Source organism: Anneissia japonica, unplaced genomic scaffold (assembly GCF_011630105.1).
Source record: "Anneissia japonica isolate Jap-2015-1 unplaced genomic scaffold, ASM1163010v1 scaffold1949_len687591_cov173, whole genome shotgun sequence".
Taxonomy (NCBI): Eukaryota; Metazoa; Echinodermata; class Crinoidea; order Comatulida; family Comatulidae; genus Anneissia; species Anneissia japonica.
The window spans coordinates 151,230-161,374 of NW_022754854.1; the positions used below are offsets into that span (position 1 = coordinate 151,230).

Genomic DNA, 10,145 nt, shown 5'->3' on the forward strand with positions numbered 1-10,145 from the left:
ATTGAAATATTGTTCGACCTAGATAAAATTCAACTTACAGATTGTTAATTAATGGAAAACACAACAATTTGGCATGTAAAATAAGATTGTCTTAGAAATTATTCCACTTAGGCAAGTTTAACTGTATCCTTTAAGTTTAAACAGGTACAGTAACGGTCTACTGTTTATACAGCTACTGTATTTAACTTTTGAAATAATCATTTCATAAGATGCAAGAAATGTTGTTTTGTCCTCATATAAAAACATACAAAGAACTGTTGGTTGATACAGCTTTTCAAATTTAAAAACATTAACATTTAAGACAAAAAAAAATCAAATTGCAACAGACATATAGTGCAAAGAACATGTACATGTTCCTTATTTAATGTATGATTAATACTTTTTTTACTGATTGATTTAATTGCAAGATATGTATGTGGCTGGAGATGACTGTTCTATTAGCATTACATCTTTTTAAAAAGTACTGTACATCAAATTATTTTGTATTTGTTATTCTTATACTTTAGTACCACTGCCACACATTCATAAATTAACTATTTTATGTTTAGAAAAAATTCCGGCACATTGAAATATTTAAAAAAAAAAGAGAGAATATTCTAAAAACAGCTCGAAAACTTTACAGTACCTTAACTTGCTAGACTCCAATTCAGTTATAGGAAGGTATAACATTATGTACTGTATTATCTTAGCACTTTATTAATTTGAGTACCAAGTTTCTTTTATAGGTACCGCAGCAAAGGGACAGGGCACCCTGCACTCAAGCCCTTTACACAAGAATAATGGAAAAAGAAAGACATCTTCTACCAGCGATGGAGTTTTGCAAAAGAAGATGAAAGCAAGTGAACATGAACCATCAGTTTCGACTAAATCCCTCCATCGACATGAGAAAGCTGTGAGTGCTGTAAAGAGATACTTGAAAAGTAATATGACAACAAGAAAGAGATCACCATACTTTAAGAAACAACCAATTCAAACGAGTTCCAACCAGCGAGTTCTTTGGACACCTCCAAAATCGCCTTATAATCTCATACAAGAATCGTTATTCCATGATCCTTGGAAGCTGTTGATTGGTACAATGTTTCTTAACAGAACAAAAGGTAAACACATTCAACAATAGTTGTGCTTCATTTCTGCAATATAAATACTAAATTTGTGAAAAGAAACGGTAAACAAAACACAATAGATAATTTATTAAGTAAATTTATCCTTACATTCATATATTATTGCATGGGTTTCATAATTACAGTTCTCCCTCTAATTAAAGACCACTCTTTAAAGATCACCCCCAATTAAAGACCACTTTACTGTGGTTCCAAATTTACTGATGTCTTTTATCTTCATTATTCTAATTAAAGACTAAAGCTGCTAAAGGCCACGGCAACCTGTAAAAAAACCCTATTAAGGGTACAATTTCACGATTTTAGTTAGTGTCCTCTTAATAGGAGTACCCCTATTCAGGGACACTCCTAATAATTAAATTGTATTATTATTTATTATTCTAATTGTATTTTTATAATCTTTAATCAAATATAGGCCTTATTGAAGTTTTGCTTTCTTTTCATTTTTTGACATTTTGATTGTGTAATTTTTTGTTGTTGATTGAGCGATTTGTTCACGTTTGTTTGTATCTAAAGACGAATAATTTCCACTATACATTCTGTTATTTTGGACAATAAAAATTGATTTGATTTGGGACTGGGTTGAAGGTGTTGAAGTGGTAATGTTATTATATTTCCTATTTACAGTGTCATTGATCAATACTTTCTCTAAATATTTTAATAGCCTAATGCGAGTCAACTTGTGACAAGAGCGATTATTTCGCTATATCATCATTATCTAATAATTATGGAGAAACGCTTTTCCACTAAAAACCTGTACAAATAGATGCATAGGACTAATATAAACACTACAAATATAGGCTACACGAAATAAAATACCGTATCTTAAAAAAACAATAAATGTTTATGTGACAGCACAAAAAAAAACAAAAAAACACAATACCAACTGAAGAAGCAATTAAATACGTTTGAATTATATATGCAAGGCCAAAATAAAATAAAAAAGTTTAAGTTTAAGAGAAGGTGCCCTCTTTATGTGGCAGAAAATGGTCACAAAAATAAGCGTTGGTTAAGGTTTTATGACAATGATTTAATAAATATACATTTAAAAAAAATTTACAATGTAAAGGGAAAATACTTTCCATGATGAAAATGGCCCTTGAAAAAGAGAATTACCACGGTAAATATGGTCTCATTGCTGTTTTTCTTTTAAACTAATATTTTTTCTATCCAACAGGACGTTGTGAAAGTTGATTTTTAACAGCTAATCTTTAGATAAATATTGTAAGAATAAACTTGCAAGTTAATTATTGAATAGCACTTTTTTTAGAATAAATATTAGTTGATACTGTGTTTAAACCTTTTGAACAATTTTTAAAGCAATTTATGATAATTATATAACATTTTAATATGATGATGATGGTGGTGATGATTATAAAAATGATGATATTGATAATGATATGATTATTACATTAATGATAATAAGACTATATATAAAATTCAATTAAAAAATTAAACTATAAATAGGCCTATATACTACTTACTACAGTATGCCTATTTGACAGTAAATTATAATTATATTAATAAATTAAATGCATTCATTTGGGGATCCAGGAATTTTCGTTAGGTTGAATTAACAAAGTTTTAACTTTAGGCCAACTTACTATAGGTTATTATTTAAAATTCATGAAAAAATATGCATGTTGGTAAAATCACGGTAAATTTTAGGAAGATTCAAATCCACCCCTGATAAAGTTGTCACTGACAGTTATTATACTCTAAACTAGCCTGGGTTCCAGGCCCTAATTTTGGGTTACTCACTCTTTATTGCACTTAGTGCGCGCCATACCTAATTTAATTGGCGTCCCATACTCGACTTCTTTTTTTTCCCCTGGATTATTCCGTCTGTAAATTAACTTATTATTATTATAATCATTATGACTGAAAGAACTGAACTAATGAAAAACATTACCACCAATATTTAATTTTTACGTTATTTACTGTACTTATAAACTTATATTTTTTGTCATTTTTATTTATTTATTTACTTTACTTAAGTTATTCCTTAATTACTACAGAATAATGAGAGTATTTGTTTTGTTTGTCCAGTATTTTTTCTTTACTCATTTATCTTTTCAATAATTCATTTTTATATATTGTCAGTTGTTGTTTTGTAACTGTTGTAAGGGTCGAACCTCTCCTGCGCGAGAGTGTTCCTCTGTTATAAAAGAGAACCAATAAATCTTATCTTATCTTATCTTAACTTTCTCGTTGGTGGCGCTGTCCATAATGAGAAAAATAATAAAAATACTAAGAGACTTGTGGCAAGTCAAACTCTAAACTAAACTCCTCCATGGTAAACTATACTCTACCGTAAACTGTCGGAACTCTACAAACGTTAAATATAAACAATAACTGATATTCTAAATAAACCGATTAAATGCAACGATGGCTATATCTATACGATCCCACGCTTTTAAATGGCTAATCCAACTTGTTTGTATCTCTGGATATATTACACTGGACAGCTCATTAACGCCTTTTTAACTTTAAAGTTTATTCCTTTACTATCCGAGCTTTTGTTTCCTTCTAGTCAAAAACATTGTTTATCCAACAGAGCTTTCACACGCTAACAGGACGCTGGCATTCGTTAAGAATATACATGTCTCGATTAAATTCAACAATCTTGAATATCAATATAAACCGTTAGTTATTTTTAATAATCATTATGCTAGGGATATTTATTCTTCGTTTTAAACTGCTTGGTGGACACTTTCACTATGCCATGTTTCGGATAACCTTTAAATGCATCACACCAACAAATATTAATAATAATGCTAAAACTGTAAAACCCCTGTTAAGAAAACACCTTCTTGACTATAATAAAAAGTGTTCCTTTATACCTGTGTCCCCTGAATAGAACTTTGGCCTATGTAACTATTTCGTTTTAATAAGATTAATAGATTTTTTTCATTTTTGAATAGAATCAATCCTTTAAATGCGTCACATAAAAGCATATATTAATAATAATGATATTGTTTGAAGATTTGCATGGAGAAGCATTAATATATAATAATGATAAAACTCAGGTATTAAAATAACATTTTCGAGAATATAACATATTGTAACATACCGTATTTGATAACCATTGTAAAACATATTAAAGAAAAGCAATGACTGAAAGAACTGAACTAATGAAAAACATTACCACCAATATTTAATTTTTATGTTATTTACTGTACTTATAAACTTATATTTTTTGTCATTTTATTTATTTATTTACTTTATATTCTGTAATTTAATTCTCTATTTTTTTTTCTTTTTTTCTTTTCTTTTTTTTGTACATTAAGTTATTCCTTAGTTACTACAGAATAATGAGAGTAACATTTGTTTTGTTTGTCCAGTATTTTTTCTTTACTTATTTATCTTTTCAATAATTCATTTTTATATATTGTCAGTTGTTGTTTTGTAACTGTTGTACGGGTCGAACCTCTCCTGCGCGAGAGCGTTCCTCTGTTATAAAAGAGAGAACCAATAAATCTTACAATTCTTACAAACCTTTGAATAGAACTTAGGCCTACGTATTTCGTTTTAAAGTCAGGCTCCGGAGGAAAAAAAATTTTTGATATGTTGTAGAACTGATTTTTCTAAGACAGAAAAAAGTTGTTTGACAAAAAACTGAGCAACGGTGAATGAGATACAGATTTTTGAATATTTAAAAACTGGGGGAAAAAGGTGTAAAAATGGGTGGTTACGCCCCTTTTTCCCCCAGTTTTTAAATATTCAAAAATCTGTAGCTCGTTCACTGTTCCCCAGTTTTTCGTCAAACAATTTTTTTTCTGTCTTGGAAAAATCAGTTCTACAACATATCAAAACATTTTTTTTCTCCGGAGTCTGACTTTAATAAGCTTAATATTTTTTCTTTTCATTTTGAGGGGGTATTTTTTCTTGGTTCTTAAAAAAATTTTTTAAGGTGGCTGTGTACAAAAACTTTAATCACAGAAAGTAAAACAGTAAGTAAAACACATAGTTTGATTAACAATAGGTGTTTGAAATAAATAATTTGATTCAAAATCATACCGATCCATCACAGGTAAGCTCCTTTCTTTAGGCCTACTGTACTTGGGGATCCCAATGGAGTCGCGCGGTTGTAGGCCACGACTCATAAATCACTGATAAGCATACAATGCTAGAGATGCCAGTCCACTATCACTTTGTCATGAAAGCAATGATGACCTCCTTTAAAGAAATGCAAATAAAAAAATATGTTGATGACATAAAATACGATTCTGATAGTGAGTGGAGAATTCAATATTTGACCTCTTGCGCTAGAGGTAACCCGCCCTCATTGATCATTCTATAATGTCTCGTTTGACAAAATTGGTTTTCTAGTTTTGCACCGTTCTTAGTTTCTGGATAGTAGTACTGTACTTTTATACGGTACCACATTTAATGGTTTATAACAATACAATACAATCGTGGTCAGCCCAAAATATAGGTCTAGGTTTATCATAGGCCTAATTGTGGAGAAATAAAACGATTTCCCATTCTCATTGTATAGGCTAAAATTTTTAGAAAACCAATATTCGAACGACTTAAAAATTACTTATTTATAGGCCTATACCAGTGGCGTATCTAAAGGATGCGGGATAATCCCCCTCCCATCCCCCCCCCATACTCCACGCCCCTCATAAATCACGGTCAAGTAGTTAAAAAAATTATTAATTCGTAATTAATGTAATCGTTGCTTGTCGATTTGCCTGATTGTGTTACCTTTTACAGAAAGTATTTTTAACTACTGCATGGAATTATATCATAATTATTTTAAATGTATTCCGGGGGAAAAAATACAAAAATATAAAAATAGAAATAAATAGTGAGTAACTTCTTAATTTTACACTTGACTTTGGGTCATCTAAAAGAACCTTTAGAACACACTTATTCTGGGACTTATTTACCTCACGTTGACACTTAAATACTACCGTATGATTTTAATGATCTTCAAATCCATAATTAGTATCAAATTATAACAACACAATTTTTAATCAGCAATAATTATGAAATGGCATGTAAAATCTTTAAAAACTATTTTAATAAATTATTTTTAACTACTGCATGGAAAGAACCCAGTGACATTTACACTTGTTAGCCTTATCCATTACACCTTTTTTTTTTTTATAAGAACCAGTAAAATTTTGCCCAGGCTCAGTGTTCTTATTTTTTGGCCGATTTCAGGGTCAAGATGTTCTTAATTTGTTCTTATTTTACACACTTTTCAAACATAGAAAATTATTATTGTACAGAAAAATGGGCCCTGAAAAAATGCCCTGGAAAAATTGCCCCAGAAAAAAGGCTTGGTAAAAATGGCCCCAAATGAGAGTACACCTGATTATAGGGGGTATTACATAGTCACACCTACATTACTGTACATAAGGTACAGATATAATTTTTTGGGTATTTCAAAAACCTCATTTGACATTTTACCTCAGCCTCAATTTGCTCTTATTTTGTTCTTAATTTTTAAGCAATTTCAGCCTCAGTGTTCTTATAAGATGTGTTCTTATAATAAAAAAAAGTGCACACAGTTGATGTCATATGTGTATTGTTCTATATTTTTTATAACTTCCTCTTCACCTTAAAATCACTTTTTATGTGTTAAAAATCTCTGATGACATGTTAGTTCACATATTGTATGATTGTTAAAATATTTGTATATTGTTTTTGTTGCATTTCGCAATGAGAACTGTGCCTCAAAAAGAGACAATAAAGTTATTATTAACAAAATCAATATACAGTACGTTGTAGGCCAACAAGTCAAATTTATAGCAGGTTTAGGCATAGGCTACCAAATACATTTGAACAAGGAACACACACACACAAAAAATACTGAGTAAACCAAATGATTGAGCGAAGATTAGCTTCTCAAAGCTGAGAAAAATATTAATGTCAGATAAAATTTCATAAAATACTGAGTTAAGTGTTGCATATAGGCCCGGGTATGCAAACCAGACGGAAGACCGAAGACCCAAAAACGAGGACTCCTATTTTTTTTTTTTTTTTTTTTTTGTAATATTGAAATAGGTACTTGGCAACTGTTTTATGATGATTTTGAAATACTTTCAATAAGATAATTGAGAAATAATTTGAGGTATTCGTTTTTCGGGTCTTCTCGTTTTATAGACACCCATATAGGGTGTCTATAAAAAGAAGGCCCTTTAAAAAAATTCACAAACAGACGCCCCAAAAATTTCGTAATTTTGATTTTGTGACAGCCTGGCGTATTATCATCAAAATAAAAAAGAAAAAATAGGGGTCTTCGTTAATGAGTCTTAGGTCTTCGTTTTATAGACATCCATATAGGCCGGAAACTAAATTAACTTGATATTGAGAAGTGTGACTCTACTGTAATACTAAATAAGATGGAAATAATAAAAACAGACGCTTATTATATACGCATTTAAGACCCAAAAAATTATTCATATTTCTTACACAGAACCTTACACAGATTGTTACGATACGAAGCCAGAGAGGTGAAAGGGCTCCGGGGAATGGAGCCGAAATATCCTGACTGAGTAGTGCAGTGGGTGAGTAATAAAATTTGCTCATTTACTTATTATTGACATTACGACACTAAATCAATAATAATATAAGAGGGTCAGAATGACTAAGAATAAACAATGTAAAACAATTACACAGAACCGGCGTTTATGAATTAGGGATTTTAAATGCTATTTGTTAATAGACGCGATTTGTTTTAAATTACAGTGGCCTTTTACCAGGGAGTTGTTATAGTCACTATAACAACTCCCTGCTTTTACACGGGCCCACGTCACAGGCGGTGAATCACTAAAAAACAAAAGTGAACAAGTGAGATGCACTGTAAACATCAAAGCGGTAAAACAAAACAATTAAATCCCTAATCTGTTTCTGTGTTGCCTACTGCGTTATCCGAAGATAAACAACAAAAAAACCAGTCCACCATTTTAATATCAACATTTATTTTTCAATAGTTTAATAACGACTTCCGTTTTATACATTCGTTTTGTAACCATTATTTTTAAATATTGACTTTTTAAAATGTAAGATCTGTGTACTTTTAATATTATTATTATTATTATTATTATTATTATTATTATTATTATTATTATTATTATTATTATTTTTAATATGAATTATTGTTTATTCCAACAGTATCGCTACTAAATAGACCTACATAACTATTTGCGTCACCTTTGCAATTCTGCTTTGTCCTGTGTCATAGTGCAATAATTTGTATCATTTATGTTTGTGTACAGTAGGCCTATGGCCTTCCACGAGAGGTTAAATAATAACAGTTGATTTTGAATTTGAAAGTTTTTGTCCAATTAATCTGAATCGAAAACGATGCACGTCATCCTACTACCCAGGCATTTCCCTAACCTACATATTATAGTTCCATGGTTTCCGTCAAAACGATAACAAAAGTAAAAACATAAAGGTCTACTTTGTTACAAATTTATCTGTAGATAAGAAAAATAGCCGCATGAGTTATTATGTCGCCTTCTTACGTTTCTCAAAACATTTATTTTTATCAGTTCATCGACGTTCAAGCCTGTGGTTTGTAACCTGGCTTTGATTACCCGACAGAATCTGCTGGAGCTCACGATTTGACGGCTGTCAAGTTGCTATCTAATCCTAAATCGCGATTACAGTAACCCTGCTTCTGTGTTGCTACAACTCTCCATGTGCTGAACTACACTATTAAGAACTAAATTCCTATTCAAGATTGGTCCTACCTACAGCTATCGTTATGCATTATGTAATGGGATTTCGCTATGCGGCCGATTCTAGGAAAATAATCATCAGTAATATAAAAACATGTAGCAAGAAAATGTCTTACTTCACCCTTTATAATATAATTATACATTCGTCAAAAGACCCACTTATTAGTCAATAACTTAGGGAAGTGGGGCCAGTCCCCCAAATCCGCCCCTGAGTACAGTCATTATAACAGGCCCGTACGCAGGGGTGCGACGGATGCGCACCCCCCCCCCCCCCGCATCTCTGTCGAGATTATTTTTAAAAAGAAAAAAAAATTATATTCAAATTTAAGTATGAGAGTGCCATCTCCGGCCATCTTGAGGTGCCATAATAATGAATTTTCTTACGTCAGCCCCAACGATGGTGGGGCTGTGGTGTTATCAACTCTCAATCAATAGTAGCCAAAATTTTCAAACATTGCGGGACAATATCAAGGTGGACCCATTTTACACGTAAATTCAAATAATGTGGACAGTGGTATTTCCTCCATCTATGAAGTCCCTCCCTGGACTCCTATCAGATGCCTAGATCCGCCACCGAAACCGAACGCATCTTTCAGAAATCGATTAAATATGACCTCAAATTATCAAAAATCTGAGCTCCACCACCTCGATCCCAGCAGCAGGGTTCCCCCAAGCGCCACCCACTCCCCATCTCCGCATAATTATAGAGGTGCCATAATCATAAATTTTCTTACCTCAGGCCCAACCATGGTGGGGCTGAGGTGTCATGGACTCTCAAACTGTAAAATTCCTTTCCTTCCCCCCCCCCACCTTTATATCAAATTCATAAATCCGCCACTGACAGTGGGGGATTCAAGAAGCCCAACTGAATCTAGTTCCCCCACAATTTTTAAAAATTAAAAAAAAAAAAAAAAAAATGTGAAAAAAGAAAATGATATTCAAATTGTATGAGAATGCAATTTCTGGCCATATTGAAGGTGCCATGGTAATAAAATTTCTTCCTTCAGTCTCCCCATGGTGGGGCTGAGGTGGTATTTCCTACATCTGTGAAAGTCCCTCCCTGCAACCCCCCTCCCCTCTTCAAATTTCTAGATCCGCCACTGAAAACGGTATATGCTTCTTCAGAATTCGATTAACTAAGACCTAAAATTATCAAAAATTCCTGAGCTCCGCCCCCCTCTATCCCAGCAGGATCCCCTCCCCCTAAGCGCTCTCCTCCAATTTTGGTCCAATCTCTACAAATTCGCACCCACCCCTGTCTCTTATACACATCTAGATGTGTATAAGAGACAGGGGTGAGTAATAAAATTTGCTCATTTACTTA

The 10,145-nt window shown here is 32.2% G+C and overlaps 1 protein-coding gene across 1 annotated transcript in view; it reads right to left on the reverse strand.

Annotated features, from left to right (window-relative positions):
- Positions 1-10,145, reverse strand: part of LOC117123278 — a 41,183-nt gene that overhangs the window by 29,051 nt on the left and 1,987 nt on the right. Inside the window, exon 2 of the mRNA XM_033269140.1 lies at positions 5,139-5,297. The gene's annotated coding sequence lies outside the window, so the exon portion shown is untranslated. The remainder of the gene's footprint in view (positions 1-5,138; positions 5,298-10,145) is intronic.